Source organism: Kogia breviceps, chromosome 8, assembly GCF_026419965.1.
Source record: "Kogia breviceps isolate mKogBre1 chromosome 8, mKogBre1 haplotype 1, whole genome shotgun sequence".
Taxonomy (NCBI): Eukaryota; Metazoa; Chordata; class Mammalia; order Artiodactyla; family Physeteridae; genus Kogia; species Kogia breviceps.
Window position 1 is genome coordinate 81568848 of NC_081317.1, and position 17711 is coordinate 81586558.

Here is a 17711-nt window from a genome sequence, read left to right on the forward strand (position 1 = left end):
CTTAATATTGAGAAGTCAGGTTTCCTAAATAATCAAAGACCTGATTAAGACAACATAAAGCATAGAAAATTATTTTGATAAAATACAGAATTTGTGTTTCTAGGTAGATTGCTTAAAAGGTAAAGAAAAACCTTTCACAATCTCTTATCAACAAGAGACCGACAGTCCAAAACACTTTGTCCTTTTAACAGATGAAAGAAAATCAAATTTTAGTTTTACAGGAGTACACTACAGATTTTATGGCTTAATTTTATAACCCTTATAATAAATTCATTCACTTTAAGCCAACTTGACCAGACAAGGTAAGATTCATTCCTTCTCTCTCTCTCTCTCCAGTTTGTCCTCTATTTTCCTTTTTTAAAATATTGAAGTAACCAGTTTTACTTTAGGACAAATTTACTTCCCTTATCCTTAACAAAAATGCAACTTCGTATCTCCTACCCTTTTTTTATCCAAAACCACATCCTGCTTTCCTTGTATACAGAGTTGTTTCCCTTAATATTACTAGTAGTTTTAATCACATGTATGAATCAGAATTTTTAACCTTTAGAAAACATAATTTCTAGTGAAAAGTAAGAAGTAAGCAATTGTGAACTGTATGTTATGCCAGCATTCTTTAGATTGGCAAAAGAATACATTTCATAATTTCTAGAAATGTGTCCTTTTTAATAGTACAAACTTTCAATATGGCACAAAACATGTCTACTAAGAAACCCAAATTTACCTTTAGTTTTTCTGCAGTATGAAGCCAAAAGTAGGAAAACCTATGTTCAGTAATTAATGTTTCACTATTTGATCTTACTTGGAAATGAACTATATATTCAATAAATTTCTATCTTTTAACTCCTCTTAGCAAACTAAAGTTTCAAGTTACTAAAAATATATTTGGAAGCTATTTTTAAAGTATATATATATAAAATAAAACATAATTATTGCATCTAAAAACTCTTATCCCACTTACATCTATTTAAATCATTTGGTCCCAACAATTATGTTTAGATGACTCACAAAAACTTCATGAAATATTAGACAAAGTCAGTCACCATCAGCTAATTTAATTAGTCAGCTAATTTTCTTGTGGACACATTTTTCAACAGTGATAACATGATCTTATTTGACTAATCATCCCAGGTTGAATAAAATTGTTTATGTGTATTATATTGCATGCTGATAACTCTGTTTTAATTAAACCAACAAACTTAAACTAGCCTTGATACTGAATAATTTCCCAGATCACAAGACCCTGAAAAGCATTTAAGTTCTGTTATATTTTTGAGAATTTTAGAACACTCAATCCTTACAAGTGCTTGCCTTCAACCTAACTAAACAGAGCTCTTATAAAAATTAATTTTGGCAATACATCTAGAGGTAGAAAAATATCGCACATCTACAACATACACATATAGACACACATAAACATACATAAACTCAAACACAGACCCCATAACCATTGCCTTAAAATTTTAGCTGTGAGTCAGGCACATCAATATAAAACTCACTAGTTTAGGGCTTCCCGGGCTTCCCTGGTGGCGCAGTGGTTGAGAGTCCGCCTGCCGATGCGGGGGACGCGGGTTCGTGCCCCGGTCCGCGAGGATCCCACGTGCCGCGGAGCGGCTGGGCCCGTGAGGCATGGCCTCTGAGCCTGCGCGAAAAAAAGTAAAGGTTCTACTATTGCTCCTATCTGTCCATGAATATCAGCCTTCAGCTGAGCCATTTCTTGGTCATTTGTAGGAGGGCCTGGAAGAAATTCTGGCCAGCTGTTTCCTTTATGAGCCACCCTCACATACACACACACCCTGGGGCTGCTTAGCCTGATAACTATATTATAATCAAGGATGAGAAGCATAGCCCTTCCTGGCCAATTTAGGTCCCTGTGAGTGAGGTTCTAAACGGTCACTAACCTTTCCATTCTTCTCTAAATTTAGTAGGATCTTCTGAAAATGGAGATAAATGGGCTTTATAAATTAGAAGATCTGTTGCTGGTCAGGGGACATGAATTCATTGCAGTGGAGGTCCAGGATACATCAGCAAAGGACATTGCATAGGAAGGCCTGAAGTTGGCAGAGCCTCATAGAGACCTGGAGAGTTGGAGGAATTTTAAGAGACAGCAAAGGGAGTCCTACTGCCTGTACCAGGTTCTTCTGCTAAATTCACTTCCTGGCTTTCAGCATTTTTATGAGTAACCCATATACTTTGGGCCTAGAGATTAGGCTGGAGGGATCTCTGTGAATCTTGTAGGAAAAGAGAAGCTAAAACATGCAGATGGGGCCAGATTTTGAGAAGGGGAATTTACATTGGATGTGGACATTAATTTTGTTTTAAGTTTAATTTCTGTTCTTCATCTTGTTACGGGAGTCCCTGTGGCTAGCTGTTATACTTCTCTGTCTTCTTTTCAATTTGATCTTTCCATATGTACCAATAAGACAATTGTGTAGGATGAGAGTGCTCTAAAAACTTTTTTCTCTCTCAGATACAGCCAATTCAAAGGATCCATCATGTGGCCAAGGACAAACTGCACCAAATATTGGCCTCAAGAGTGACTCAAACCAACAAGCCTTTATATGGTTTAACCAAGGCTGCAAGACGTGTTCCACAAGAGAATACAAAAGATGCAGCCCTCAAAAGATCTAGAAAGTTAACTCCCAAAGTTAGTCTAAGAAAGATCTATCTGCAGATGTGGGTACAACCCACATTTCTGTCTGGCTAAATTAGTAAAAACAGTGTTTCCTGACGTGATAAGAATTCTTATCTTCTGCAGGCTTTTCTCGGAGGTCCCAGGATCTCTCTCAGCTGCAGCAGCCCTGAAGTGAGCAGTGTCCAGCCAGTGAAAATCCCATCTGCATTGCCACCTCTAGAGGTAGAAAGATTGTCCCTTCTTCCTTTCTAGGTTCTTTGGCTAGTCTAACAATTAAATTAATATTAGCCAGATTAATAGGAGAAAATCAAACAAAAGTTTAATAATATGTATACTTCCTGTATACATGGGAGAGACCCAGGAAAACTGAGTAACTCTCTGAAGTGGCTAGAGCTATCACCTTTTTAAAAATTTAATTTATTTACTTTATTTTATTTTTGGTTGTGTTGGGTCTTCGTTGTTGCACGCAGGGTTTCTCTAGTTGCGGCGAGCGGGGGCTACTCTTCGTTGAGGTGCACGGGCTTCTCATTGTGGTGGCTTCTCTTATCGCAGAGCACGGGCTCTAGGTGCACAGGCTTCAGTAGTTGCAGAGCGCGGGCTCAGTAGTTGTGCTCAGTAGACGTGGCTCGCGGGCTCTAGAGCACAGGCTCAGTAGTTGTGGTGCACAGGCTTAGTTGCTCTGCAGCATATGGGATCTTCCAGGACCAGGGCTCGAACCGGTGTCCCCTGCATTGGCAGGTGGATTCTCAACCACTGCACCACCAGGGAAGCCCTAAAGCTATCATCTTAAATGTCATATTCATCTAAGACAAAAAATGGTGATGGTGGGGAGTCAGTTGCCAGGAAAAGCACAGTACACAAGTGTCAGGTTGTTATGCAGATTTAAGCCCTCAGGTTCTCATTGACAAGAGTTTCTGGAAATTTAGATATCCTTCTCTTCCTGGTACAGAGAGGGAGACATCCTTACAAATGGAGATTTCCCTTATAAATGTTAATATTTCTTACAAAAGGGCAACTGCTACTCAGTTTTCAGAGCTTCACCTGTGTCTGCTCTTTCTTAAAAATAACCAGCTTAAAATAATCAATATGCCAACAAGGCATATGTTGGGGTGGTATATTTTGCTCCCCTGCAGATTTAAGATGAGTGAATATTATTCACTGCTGAGCAACCCAGAGACAATCATAAACCTCCTGAGCAGGGCAAGTCAGGGATTAAGAAATAGTCTCTTGAGGACTCTTACTGGCTTTGTTCCTGCCAAATCAGTTCAACCATCTGTGGAGAGGTGGTAACATAGGTCAGGGTCTTAAAAGAGATATGCCTACAATGAAGGAAAAAAAAAAGAAACATTAATATTAAAGGTCTAAGAGATCTTTGGATTATGCAAGCACTGCTCCGTTGTTTCTGAAAGCTAAAATGTCAGTGCCCTTGGCAATGCTGTCCATGGTTTTACTCCTTCTCATATAATGGCATGTATGACCTGAACATTTTGCCAGACTTCCTGGTGGCCCAGCCAGTGGTTTGTGTGGGAAGAATCCAGGGCATGTATATGTGGTCTGTGGTGATGATGAGTTGTTCAGGGATGTATCAAGTTGTTGGGCTTCAGTTGCCAGTGTTTCCTCAGATCCTGGAGAAAACGTCCAGCTACAAGGCAACCTATAGTCCTGATAACAATCTGGGCAGTGGGGTTTTAGTCCTTGGTCAAGAGGGAGGGAGAAAAAAAGGAAACATTATTTTTGAAGTTGTAGCCAGATGTTGCAGGAAACTGGAAGAACTGAAAACTTGCAAGGGTTGACAATTTGTGCAAGGTGACAGGATCTAGTCCAAGTTATAGGTAGGTAATGAAACTGGCTTTTCCATAGTGATACAAAAACCAGTTAAATCCCTACCTGACAAATGAGTTTGCACATCCATCTGTGACCTGCCATTTACAAAGATGTACAAAATAGCTCAAAAACAATGAATAGAACCAGAATCTGATCACCCCAGAGGATGTGCTGTTATTTTCTATGAAACACAAAATTTCTCTCTACATTCACACCTCTTTTGATGAAAGATAGCCTTAAAGAAAGATTATTCTTGATCACAAAAAGACCTAATTAAAGTTGACCTGATAATTTACACAGGTGCAGCAAGAATGCTAATCTAGCATATAAACCTTTTAAAGTTTGCTTTATTGGAATTTTTTCATAGGGAATCTCAGCTTGGACTTGTATAAACCTCTTAAGGCTAGGAAGCCAAACCATGAACTTTCCATCACATTTCACCTGCAGTATCTATGGAATTGGATAAATCCCTCTCTTCTCTATGTCCAAAAATTATTCTAAGGTTCCTGGACCTGTCAGGAAGTGACCCTTCTTGCTCACCTGTAAGGCCGGAACCCTGTAAGCCAAGTACCAGGCCAGTTTTCCTAAAAGGGCTTTGTAAGCATTAGATCTAGAATAAAGTCAACATTAGCTTCTTAAAAGTGTCTAGTAAGTGAGCATCATTCTCAAATATGACATTCCAGTCAAGGCCTTGGTTTTATCATATCCTATCAACAAGAAGGATACAGTCTTACTGAACCTATGCAAATAATTATATTGTCATGAATATAAGAATGTTCTATAAGAGATTCTTAATTCTGAAGGGGAAAGCAGGGAGAAGAAAGATAAATTTCATTTCTCTTTACAAAAATATAGTCTACTAAATTGTTATGAGTTACAGATAGCTTAAGGGAAAAGAGAAAGAAAGGGGTTCTGTATATCCAGGAAAAAATAGAACATTAAGGAATCAATATTCCAAACAAAACTCAAAATCATCTTTCATCAGATCTTCATTCTGTCCTAAGTAATTAATGTTCTGATTGATCTTGATTTGCAATCTCATGAATGCATCTGCTTCTTTACTAGAGTTCTGGAAATCTTGACTCATTCCACTGGTATATCCTTAAAGTTATTTAAGTGATACCATCAGAAGTCTGTGTCCAAGAGTACTTGGTTGGCAGAGTTCTTTTCCACTGGTCTCCGAGATAGTCATTCTTTGTTGAAAACAAAACACTCTGGCCTGATTTGCAAGCACTTTCAGGGAAGCATCAGAGAAAAACAAAAAAAACTATCTGTAGATGATGAAACACTTAGAATGACCAGGGTTAACTTATTACTGATAATTTTCAAAAAGTGAAAGTTCTGATGAGAATTCATTACAAAAATAATGCAAGTAGCAAGAAAATTCGTTTATGTAGCATGCAAAGATGAAGTCAATCCAAAATCAAAGTGGTTTTACCCGAAAATTGGTTTTGCCTCTTGGTGGGTGTGGAGCCAAAAGACACAGTCAAGCCAAAGAGCAGGAGAAGGAAGGATTTATTACTTGCAACAAGTAAGGAGAAAACCAGGTATGTTTCCCAAAGCAATGTCTCCCCAAACAGTAAAACTGGGAAAGTCTTAAGCTAAGGGTGCATGCATACTCATGAAGGGGCTTGAGCAGAGGAGAATTCAGCATAGAATTGGGGCAAAGGTTGACAGAGTCCAGGCTCCAGTTTACTGAGGTCTACAAGGGTCAGCAAGGTCAGCATCATCATTTCCTAGGTTCCAGTTTGTCTGGTGGTTGAGTGCTCAAGGGGGATCGGATCTCGCAGAACAGCTCAAGAATGTGCTTCAGACTAATCTTTACCTTCAAAAAAGAACTGGGAGTCTTTACACCTGATACATTAATCTCCCTGGTCTGGTAATATCTGTTTGTTCTTACATTGTTTTGTTCCCTTAAAATCATTAACTACTGAGATCTATTCTTCTGCAAGGTCAAGCATTGTGGTCAGGCTTAGATTACAAAATGATTTAGGCCTAAAATGGCTTCTCTTATGTCAAGAAAGCTATGTCTGGTTCTCTTCCTCTGGGGGACCTTTACCCTATCTGTCTACAGTGGCAGTAGAAGATTTTAAAAGTAAACATAGGAGGTGACATGGTTGTAAAGAACCACAGCTCTTTTGAAAGTGAAAGAACTTTGCTTTTTTTTAAATAATAAAGAACATGATAAAGTCAACATAAGGCACAGGAAGTTATTATGATAAGATACAAAATCTTTGCCTTCTAGGTATATTACTCAGAATTAAAACCTCTTTACAACTTCTTATGAAGAACAGACCATAAGAAAATTTTGTCATTGTTAACAGAGAGAACACCAAGTTGTGGTTTTGTATCAGCATTATATTTTTGATACTAAAGCGTTAAAAAAATTCTTATAAATGAAGCTGTCAAACCTTAGCCAGCTTTGACAATGACAAACAAAATTCTCTCTCTGAGAATCTTCTACAACTTTCTACAGCCCTTCTGGTTTTCCCTACATTTTTCTCTTTCTCATCCTGAAACAACCAGTCATTTACCTTTAGGACAAAATTAGTCTCCCTTTCTTCAAAAAATACATCCTGAACACCTTGCATACACAGCTGTTCCCTTCTGGCATCATTTCTTCAAGCAGAGTCTCACTCGCTGTTATGGGCTGAACTGTGTTTTTTTAAATTCATATGTTTTAGTTCTAACCCCTAGTGCCTCTGAATGTGACTGTATTTGGAGATAGGATCTTTTAATAGTAATTAAGTTAAATGAGGTCATTAGGGTGGATCCTAATCCAGTATGACCAGTGTCCTGATAAGAAGAGGAGATTAGGACACAGATACACCCAAAAGGAAAACTGCATGAAGACATAGGGAGAAGATAATCATCTTTGTGCCAAGGAGAGAGGTCTCAGAAGAAAGCAATCCTGTGGACACCTTGACTTGCGTCAAGTTTAGGGCCCTCTAGCCTCCAGAATTGTGAGAAAATAAAATTCTGTTGTTTAAGCCATCCAGTCTCTGATACTTTGTTAGAGTAGCCCTAGCAAACTTACAGAGAGTTCTCTGTAAGTTCTCTCTTACAGAGAGAACTATGACATAGATAATTGTGAGCTATTATACACTGGCATATTGTAGCAGAATAGCCAAGCTAAAGAATATACATTTCATAACTTCTTTTATAGTCATACATTTCCTTATACAATTAGTCAGTGTGGCAAAGATGAATGTGTTCATTAATAGACTGAAATATATTTAAGCTTCTCTGTGTCATAAAAATAAGATGCAAAAACTTTTAAGTTTATAGAAACTTAAAATTACATTTCAATATTCTACCCTACTTAGAAATGATCTAGACATTTAATGAATATCTACTGGTTAATTTAATTTAGTGTAAGTTTAAGATTTTAAGATACCTAAAAGAGATTGGAAACTATCTTCAAGCTGACATTTTATAAAACATAATTATTGTTGAACTTATTGTCAGAATAATGATTCAATTTGTTTAAATACAAATTTACCTTTTTTATAACGTTAAACATGTAGTAGATGTAACAGTAGCTTATTAATAAGCAAATCTGTATAAGTTTAGGAAGAACATGTCTAAATAGAATAAAAATGTATGCTTGTTTTATACTTAATGCTCATAACTCAGAAGACAGAGCTGTTTTTATTAAACCAACAATATCAGACTAGTGTCATTTGCCAAAGATTTACCTACATTATGTGGACATGAATGCTTTAAATATTTGGATAGTTTCTGCAAAAGTACTGTTGGAAGTACTCTTATTGAGTATTAGATGTTCATATTAGAAGTATTAGGACTTAAAATATTAGAAGTTCAGTTTCCTTAATTTCTGGGAATTTTTGGAGTATTTAATTTACAAAAGCTCTAACTTATTTCTAAGTTGATCAGAATTGAGGACCTTCAAGGGATTTTATCATCTAATCTGGTAATACCATCTGGATTTAGGAAAATAGTGTGTGTATAATACATATATACATATAGATATGTAAACATATATATGTAAACATAGAGACAGGCTCAAACAGCGAGTTTATAGCTTCAACGTTAAAATTTCAACTCACTAGTTCGTATAAAAGTGTGGCTCTTATCCTTTACCAGGATTGTGTTTCTAGCAAATCATTACTTGCTCTTAAGCATTTCCACAAACATTGGTAGAGCAGACCTTTAAGATTTCCTCTGCCCTGATGGGTAATCTGATAGAGTCTGTGGACTAAATTTTGGGCAAGGGACTGAGAAAAGACCAAGTGGCCATCTGTGTGCCTCCAAAGCCTATCTGAGTGGATAAAATATCCAGCCTGTTTCCAGTGACGTTTTTCACACAAGTGGTTGCTGTTGGGGTCCCTGAGCCCCTCAAGAGCCCCTGATGGAAGAAGGGTGTATTGTAAGGCCTGAAGTTTCATGTGCTGCCTTGACACCTTTGATCCTCACAGGGCTCCAAAGCCCTAACCATGTGTTCCGCTTCTCTTCCCTGGCTCTGCTCTTGTCCTCACACAATGCAAATGGCTCCCCACTCAGCTAGTACCCACATCAGCCAGACCAGATGCACGCCTCTTGATTCTCAATAAGGAGTCTTACCTCCCTGCCAGCCCACACAATTATTTAAATAAGCCATCACATATTCCCATGGATACCCAGGGTCACCCATCCCTGTGCCTCTACCACAGAGCCTGCCTTCCACAGTCCCTGCTCATTCACTCTGATGTTGAATGTAACCCCCATGCGGCCCTGAGTGACAGGGAGTGCTCTCCTCCCCCAGGCTGAGCCTATGTGACTATAATAAACTGCTGTCAGTCTCATCTGCCTAGTATCAGGTGTTGTGTCTTTGACTATCTCATTCTCTTTAGAGCAGGAGATCCTTTCTTCACCAACGGAGTGAAGAGGAGGTGAACAGAACAGAAGGGACACAAATCTCAAGGGACTAGGGTGCGCAGGGAGGGGTCTGACAGGGTGGATGGGGTTGGACAAGATAAGGGAGTTGAAGGGGGACAGATCAAAGGATTCAGGGCAGCGGAAGAGAAGGTTCAGATGATAAAAAGGAGTGGGGGATGATGGGAAGGGAAAGGTCCTACATGAGCCAGTTTGGGGAGATCCCAAGTATCCCAAAGAAGCCTCTGAAATTCTAAATTGCTATGGGTAAAGTTTGCCATTTTTTGAAGATATTAAACTGAATTCGGGCCACAATGACATGCAAAGATTCTCTCTTTGTTGGGAAGAATAAAAGTAACTCATTACTGTGATCCTTCAACAAACAACATGTCTGGAGCACTGGTTCAAGACCTGAACTCACCAAAGTTTCCTCAAAGCACTGAACCGTTACCATTGTAGGGATGGTAGAGGTCCGTAGGTGAGGTCCAGTCTTCAACCAAGTCACAGCACCAGAAAAACTGTCAAACAAAAACCCAATCCAGACTTGGTAAGAAGAGACTTCATTCAAAAGGATTATTGCAATTCAGGGAAGGGGCTTATTGCACTAGGGGGAGGGGCGATCGAAATGGAGAGTGCTCCATTTGTAAGATCTGCAAGCTTTTGAAAGATCAGGCAGAAAAGGGCTAGAAAGAATGGATATCAGAGAGTGAGATGAGCAGCTGGCTTGACCAGACAATTGATCAGGAAAGGTTTTCCTTAAGGTCAGAAGGGGCTTTTCCAGCTCCCTCCTGCCCCCGCCCCCCACCCCACCCCACCCCACCCCACCCCCGCCAGACAGCATGAGGGATCTTAGTTCCCCAACAGGGGTGGAACCTGTGTCTCCTGCAGTGTAAGTGTGGAGTCTTAACCACTGGACCACCAGGGAATTCCCAGAAAGGGGCTTCTTGGTAGGGGAAATTAGGGGTTTATTCTGCCTCCCAATGCTAGTTTAGGTTAAGGGCGAATGAAAGATAAAAGTCCTGGGGAAGGGGCTTCCCTGGTGGCGCAGTGGTTGAGAGCCTGCCTGCCGATGCTAGGGAATGCAGGTTTGTGCCCCGGTCTGGGAGGATCCCACATGCTGCGGAGCGGCTGGGCCCGTGAGCCATGGCCGCTGAGCCTGCACGTCCAGAGCCTGTGCTCCGCAATGGGAGAGGCCACAGCAGTGAGAGGCCCACGTACTGAAAAAAAAAAAAAAAAAAAAAAAAAGTCCTGGGGAAGGAAGGATGCCTAAATAAAGTAAAGTGAGCAGGCGTTTTGTACAGATAGGTCAGCAAGGACAAACAGTTCAGCTAATCATTTATGAGACAAAGAAGGGAATTTGGAGGGTCTGTGTCTGGCCTTGTCATAGGTAATCAAGGGAGTTCTCTGTGACTTTTATCTAAGTCATTTGAGGAAAGGTGGTGGTTCTTTGCAGTGAGCTGTTTCCTGGAACACAAAAGGGTGTGGGGATGGGCTTTTCTTTCTTTCTTTCTTTTTTAAACAACTGCTGTCTTTCGAGAGCACAGGGTTTGGGTCGAGTTCAACATTGTCTCCTTATTTGAGTTGTACTTTTAACCACAGTTTTATTATATTTAAAAAAATGTATTACAAGTGTCATCACTGTAAAAGCTGTGTTTATCAGCACTTCCCTGAATTTATAATATTAGATTAGTTGATACTTGTAATTATGAGTTTACTCCTCATGCTGGTTATTAAGGTATATCTTGTGGCTCAAGCCCATTCTTCTGTACTCTGTTCTGTGATGCTGCGGGTGTGACATAGACAACCATGTTTCCTGTAAGTTTTTGCCAATAGGGGACTTGAGGAGAGCTGAGAGCTGGTGGAGGGAGAAGGGATTTGCTCCTTGATATTTGGTCAGTGGGGACAAACAGTTCAGCTAATCATTCCCACCAGTGTCACCAAGCAGTGGCTCTTTCCCCTGGCTGAAGCAGTTGGTTCCAATTTCCAGTTTTTAATCTACCCTCTTTTCCAGCCTCAACACTTACCTTCAGAAATAACACCACCAGCTGGGTGCTCCCCTTCCCCAACCTCAGAGGTCCGGGTCCCAGCTGTCCAGGGGCCTCCTCCCAGGTCTTAGGTTCTGATAACCCCGCACTTCTCTCTCCAGCTCTACCAGTGGCACCTGCTCTCCACAGCGGGCCTCTCTTTGCTACTGCAATGTTTCTCTTTGTGCCTTTTCAATCCTCCTTACCTGTTCAGCCAATTCCTTACGTTCTCTATAAAAATAACTGCTATGATTTTTGCTTTCCGCCTGGACTCTGACTGATACACCCCTAAGGCATCCAGAAATATCTTCTGAACCACTCTTGTGTAAATTTATGATGGATTATATGTTATTGTGGTAATTAAAAATAGGTGGATTGGGATTCCCTGGTGGCACAGTGGTTAAGAATCCACCTGCCAATGCGGGGGACACAGGTTTGAGTCCTGGTCCGGGAAGATCCCACATGCCGCCGAGCAACTAAGCCTGTGTGCCACAACTACTGAAGCCCGCGTGCTTAGAGCCTGTGCTCCGCAAGAAGAGAAGCCACCGCAATGAGAAGCCCGAGCACGGCAATGAAGAAGAGTAGACCTCACTCGCTGCAACTAGAGAAAGCCCACGCACAGCAAAGAAGACCCAACGCAGCCAAAAATAAATAAATAAATAAGTAAATCAATTTATAAAAAAAAAAATAAGTGGATTATATTCATGGGATACATGCCACACACAACTGACAAAAAAGATATATTCTAAAGGTTAATTTACAAATTCATTGTCTGGATCTTGAAATTAATTTCCCTATCAAAATAATATTACACATTAAAGTTAGATGATCAGATAAATCCAGCAATGTTCATAATATAACTGAACAAGCTATACAAATTGTGTTAGGGAACAGAATTAGCATCGCTTTGCAACATATATTCAAAATTCCTATTATTATGTTAGTGAAACTGAGCCACGTAAAAGTGAGTTCCTTTTGCCAAGTTTATGATTAACCTCTCTATCCAAAACTTATTCTCTTTATTGTCTTGCCCCTGTTCCCCTCAAGATTTAGGCGTATCAAAGAAAAGAGGGGATTGAAACTGAGCAGGACCCTATGGGGCCTTCCCGGGACATGCCTTCTCCCATATCCTCTGCTTTAGCTCCTCTCTGAAGTACCTAGATAATAGTATTTGATGCAAATTTCCTGAGTTGTGATGTGAACCACCCCCCCCCCTCGCAAATGGAAGAACTACTAGAGGACCATGAGCACGTAGCCCAGGCCTCCTGGAGCCCAAGGACTGATGTTAACCCCTGTGATGCTACCCTGCTGCCTCACCATCAGCCAATCAGAGAACTGTGTACAAGCCGATCACGTACCCTGCGATCCCCCTTCTCCTGGCCTTTAAAAATGCTTTGCCAAAACTCTTCGGGGAGCTCGAGACTTTTCAGGGCGTGAGCCACCTTGTCTCTTTGCACGGCCTTGCAATAAACCTTTCTCTGCCCCAAACTCCGACGTTTCAGTTTGTTTGGCTTCACTGTGTGTCGGGCACACGAACTTGCGTTAACAATTTTGGAGAAGCCAGCCTAGGAGTCCGTGCCCGTGGCGGGTCGACCCTGGCCTGGGGCAGCCCGTTCCCTGAGCTCCCAGCAGCTGCCAGAGCTCATTTCCCTCGGGGATCTCTGAGGGGCTGTCCCCGACAGGCACCGGTCGCCCGTGGCACGAGGCTGTTTGGAGCCAAGAAACGTCTGGAGCTGCGGTCCACATTCAGTGTCGTTGGTGAGTCGCTTCAGCTTGCACAGGCTGGGAATTCTCTCCACTCCGTTTGGGCTGCTTCCCCTGCGGGAAGTGAGCCACTTGAGGGTAAGTTGCTCCCGCGTGCACACCGGGAACATATACCCCCTCAATTTGGGCTTTTCCTTTACGGGACAAGCCAATTTGTTTGACTGGTGTACCCTGTTGGAGAGGGGAATTGTTATTGGACTCTACCCGATTTGGGAACCGGTTCATTTGCGAGAGCTGGGCTTGGTGGAGGCCTCCGTTGGGGAGTGGAGGTGGAATTCTAGACTACACCTCTTCTGATTTTCTGTCTGTGTGACCATAGCTTAGTTGTTTGTGTTTCTGTGTGTATGGGGTGAGCTACTTGCGGTCCATTCTTTTTTGGGAGCCAGGCCACTCTGGAGCCTCTGTCTGGGAATGGAGGTGGAATTTCTGGACTACACCTCATCTGCTTCTTTGTTTGTGGGACCATGTGTTTGTTGTTTGTATGTGTGTTAGTACTTGCATTGACCAGCTGAGACATCTTTGGTGAGTAACAGGGCTCGTGTGTGATGACACCAGGGTATCCTTCCCTATTGTGTTGGTTTCGCCTGCAGTGGAGGGTTGGTTAGAATTTTCTTCCTTTTTGGAACTGGGAACTCTAACCCTGAGAGACCGATTTGAATTGCTGTTTGCTTGATATTTGATAACACTGGCAGTGAATAATTAAGTATGCGTGATCAGAGCTCTGTTCCATCTTATAGTCCCCTGGGGTACATTTGCAAAACTAAGAGATCTTTAGTCATGCTCCCTAAATGAAAGAAAATGCCTCAATACTCCCTGAGATCTGGAAGGCAAAAGACCCTAATGGCTTGGCTATTATATGGAAGTGGGTCTTTTGCAATTGCTTTTACCTTGGGGGTATGTGTGTATATGTGAATGAGTGTCTCAGTATCTGAGTCCAAATCCCTTTTTCTCTTCCTGGTTTTTCTGAAAAAGGGGCATGCGAATGTGAGCGGATGATATGTATTATTGTACTTGTTTGTTTAAACTGAGATGGATATTTGGGAACTGGAAAAAAGAAAGTTCCTTGAAAATAGCATGAGATGGCTGGGTTTTGTATAAGTAGTTAGAAGAGGAATTTGCATTTCTCTTCCTGTGCCTTTGAGAAATAGTGATCTACCTGGGCTCTCTGGAGCTTATCTAATCAATCTGTGTTGCTTAGAACTGAAGAAAAAAAGGGGTTGCAGGAATAACATTCAAAACTGCTGGGAATGTTCCCTCAGCCAAACTTTAATTCATAAGCTTCCTAAGGGTATGAGGAAACTTACAGTATAACCTATTAATTATAAAAAGGTGAAAGAGGTCCAACAGGGACAGGAGACTCTCTTCCAAGGGAGACTACTGGAGGCTTTTAGGAAGTATACGAACGTGGGTCCCTCCTCCCCCAAGGGACAGGCCCTTTTGGCTATGCATTTCATAGCCCAGCCTGCCCCCCACACCAGGTGCAAAATTCAGAAAGCAACTGCTGGTCCTCAGACTCCAATGAACAATTTGTTCCAATTGGCTTATTTGGTTTTCACTAATAGGGTTACGGTCAAAAACGCTGAATGCACCCAGAGAAATATGCAAAAGGCCCAGATGATGGCAATGGCTTTGACCCCTCGGAGACCACCAAAGGGGAAACAAAGGCATCCAAGGAGAAATTTGCCTGTATCTTTGAGATGCAAGGGTACTATCTGGTCTTCTCAGGAACCCTCATCTCTGCCATCCGTTTAAAATGCAAATTGTGAAAAGAGGGTAAAGTAATTTAGAAATTGACTTGTCAAGGGTAAATAGAAATCTTAAGTGTCTTTTCTGCAAATATTTAGCTATCTAGACAAGTGAGCGTGATTTGTTCCATCTGCCAGAAACCCAACTTTAATCCAAACTCTTTTGTAAACTGATGAGTTTTACATTGCTGTACCTGACTCAGGGCTTAAATTCTGAAATGAGAACTCTGAGGTCTCTCTGTTTGTGTATATGTCTGTGTCTTTGTTTTTGGATAATATTGCTGAGGTTAATTTGTAAATGAGCTCTATTTAACTGGCTTAAAGAAAATTAAGTGCTTACAAATCAAACAATTCTAAATACAAGAGAAATTAAGCTACATGAATTTCAGGTTCACATGAACTGGGAAATATTCAGTATTAAATTAACACCTGGTATTAATGTTTAAGTTTGTTGATCTAATTAATATAGACATGTCTTAAGAGTCATCAACATTAAGTATAATACATTCACTGCACCTAGGTTTAATAGACATTAAATGAATTCTGGTTATACCTGTTGCAAATTTGTCAGCAAGAAAAATAACTTGATATGATGAAACTTTAAATATAAATGAAATAAGAGCTTTTAGGTAAACTTTATAGGAATAATTAAGTTCTGAAAATTATCTAAAATAGTCTCTCCAGATTTTGGTAACTATTACTTGTCTTTTGGTTTTCACTAGAAATTAAGGTTTTTAAGAGTCGGGGATTCTTTTTTTAAAAAATTTTTAAATTTAATTTATTTTTTATACAGCAGGTTCTTATTAGTTATCCATTTTATACATATTAATGTATATATGTCAATCCCAATCTCCCAATTCATCACCCCCTCCCCCCAACCCTACGCCTTCACTTTCCCCCCTCGGTGTCCATATGTTTGTTCTCCACAAGAGTTGGGGATTCTAATTTAAATATGTAATTAAAGCTACTAAAAATAATAAAACATTTCACTATACAGTAGGAAAGTGGGATATATGTTTTGAATAAAAAAGGAGTTTTATGCATGGTCAGGCTGAGATTAGATTGCACTTAATTGGGTAAATGGATTTTGTTATTAAAAGTAGACTGGTGAAAAAAAAAAAAAAAAAAAAAAAAAAAAAAGTAGACTGGTGCAGGACCAGACTTGGTTCCTCTTTGCTAAGAGAACAAGTTTACTTAGTATGCTGCTTTTGATAACAGATTGTATGAACTATCTTGCCTTTAACTGATCTGTATTTGTTCTTAAATATTCTATCTGACCAAATGTTTTTAAGAAAACTTTTTGATATTTTTGACAAACTTCCTATCAAACTTTTTTTTTTTTTTTTTTTTTTTTTTTTTTTTGCGGTATGCGGGCCTCTCACTGTTGTGGCCTCTCCCGTTGCGGAGCACAGGCTCCGGACGCGCAGGCCTATGGCTCACGGGCCCAGCCGCTCCGCGGCACGTGGGATCTTCCCGGACCGGGGCACGAACCTGTGTCCCCTGCATCGGCAGGCGGATTCTCAACCACTGCGCCACCAGGGAAGCCCCCTATCAAACTTTAATTAAAGTTCTTTTGACTTCAGCTAGCTTTGGGATGCTTCAGAGGGCTCCTGAGGCACCTCAGAAAAAAAAAAAATATAAACTGACTAGAATCCGTTGGTATGCTAAATTACACAGAAAGCATTGTCAATTGAGTGACAAGCCTCCTCAGATTATACAGTATGAATAAGTGTTATTAATATAGACATTCTAGAAATTATATAAAGTTTCTGAAATTTGTATATGTCCTAGTATAATGTTATAATTTTAGTTATTGTAAAATGTTGTACATCACAATAGTTTGGATAAGCTTCTTTGCCAAGAAGAATTGTAATCAGATCTTTAACCTTGCCTTTTTAAGATTTTTATCATTCATAGGCAGCTAAGCTGATGCTTTGCAAAACTGCCACATCTTCAAGAAGAGTCATAGAAAGGCTGTTTTGACACAAACAGGTTTCTGATAACTTTTCAATCATACTGCTGAACTAGGTAAGATATTTTAAAAGTGTAATGGAAACTCTGATTTCATTAAACTGTTAGTAAAAAGGACTAATTATATAGGACTAAGTAAACTGATGAATATGGTTGTAATTTTTTGATTTTGCCTAAAATATTACTGGCTTTTAATCTGTGTTCATCCAGATATAAGGAAATCTTTCCCCCTAAGTATAGTTATGACTCAGGAAGAAAGTTAAAATTAATAGGTAGGTCCAACTACAAATTAGATAACAACAAGGCTAAGGGGTTTACTATTCCCTGCCCAAGGCTGATCAATTCCATTCCACAATCACCTTTCTTTGCCCCCATACAGCGGGAAGTAGCTAAGAGCAGTCATTGCCCCTTTCCCCACAAGACTGTGGAATGGACGTTGACAGTCGGGAACTGTAATAGGGAAGAACAAATCTGACTCCATATTAGACCTGTTTCTTTTATTTTAACCTTTGTATTCTATTGCTTTTGCTACAGGTTCATCACTAAAGAGATGTTGCCTATAGCTTAAAGTATACATAATGGTCCATCTCAGGGAACCCTGTCCCCATGCTTGAATGTTAAACTAGAATACCTTTGTTCAGCTCACAGGGAACATCCTGACCCAGCCCACCTGTGAATGGATGCAGGAAAGAAGAAGTGAACATATACCCTCCTGAGTCTGGCCAAAACCGGGAGATATTTGCAACAACTTATAACCTATATTGCCTTTTTGTTATTTCTTGGATTAACAGATGTGTGACTGAGCCTCGGATAAAATAATATATAGTTCCATATAAGATCAATGATTGTAATAGTGAAACTCTAGATATGAGA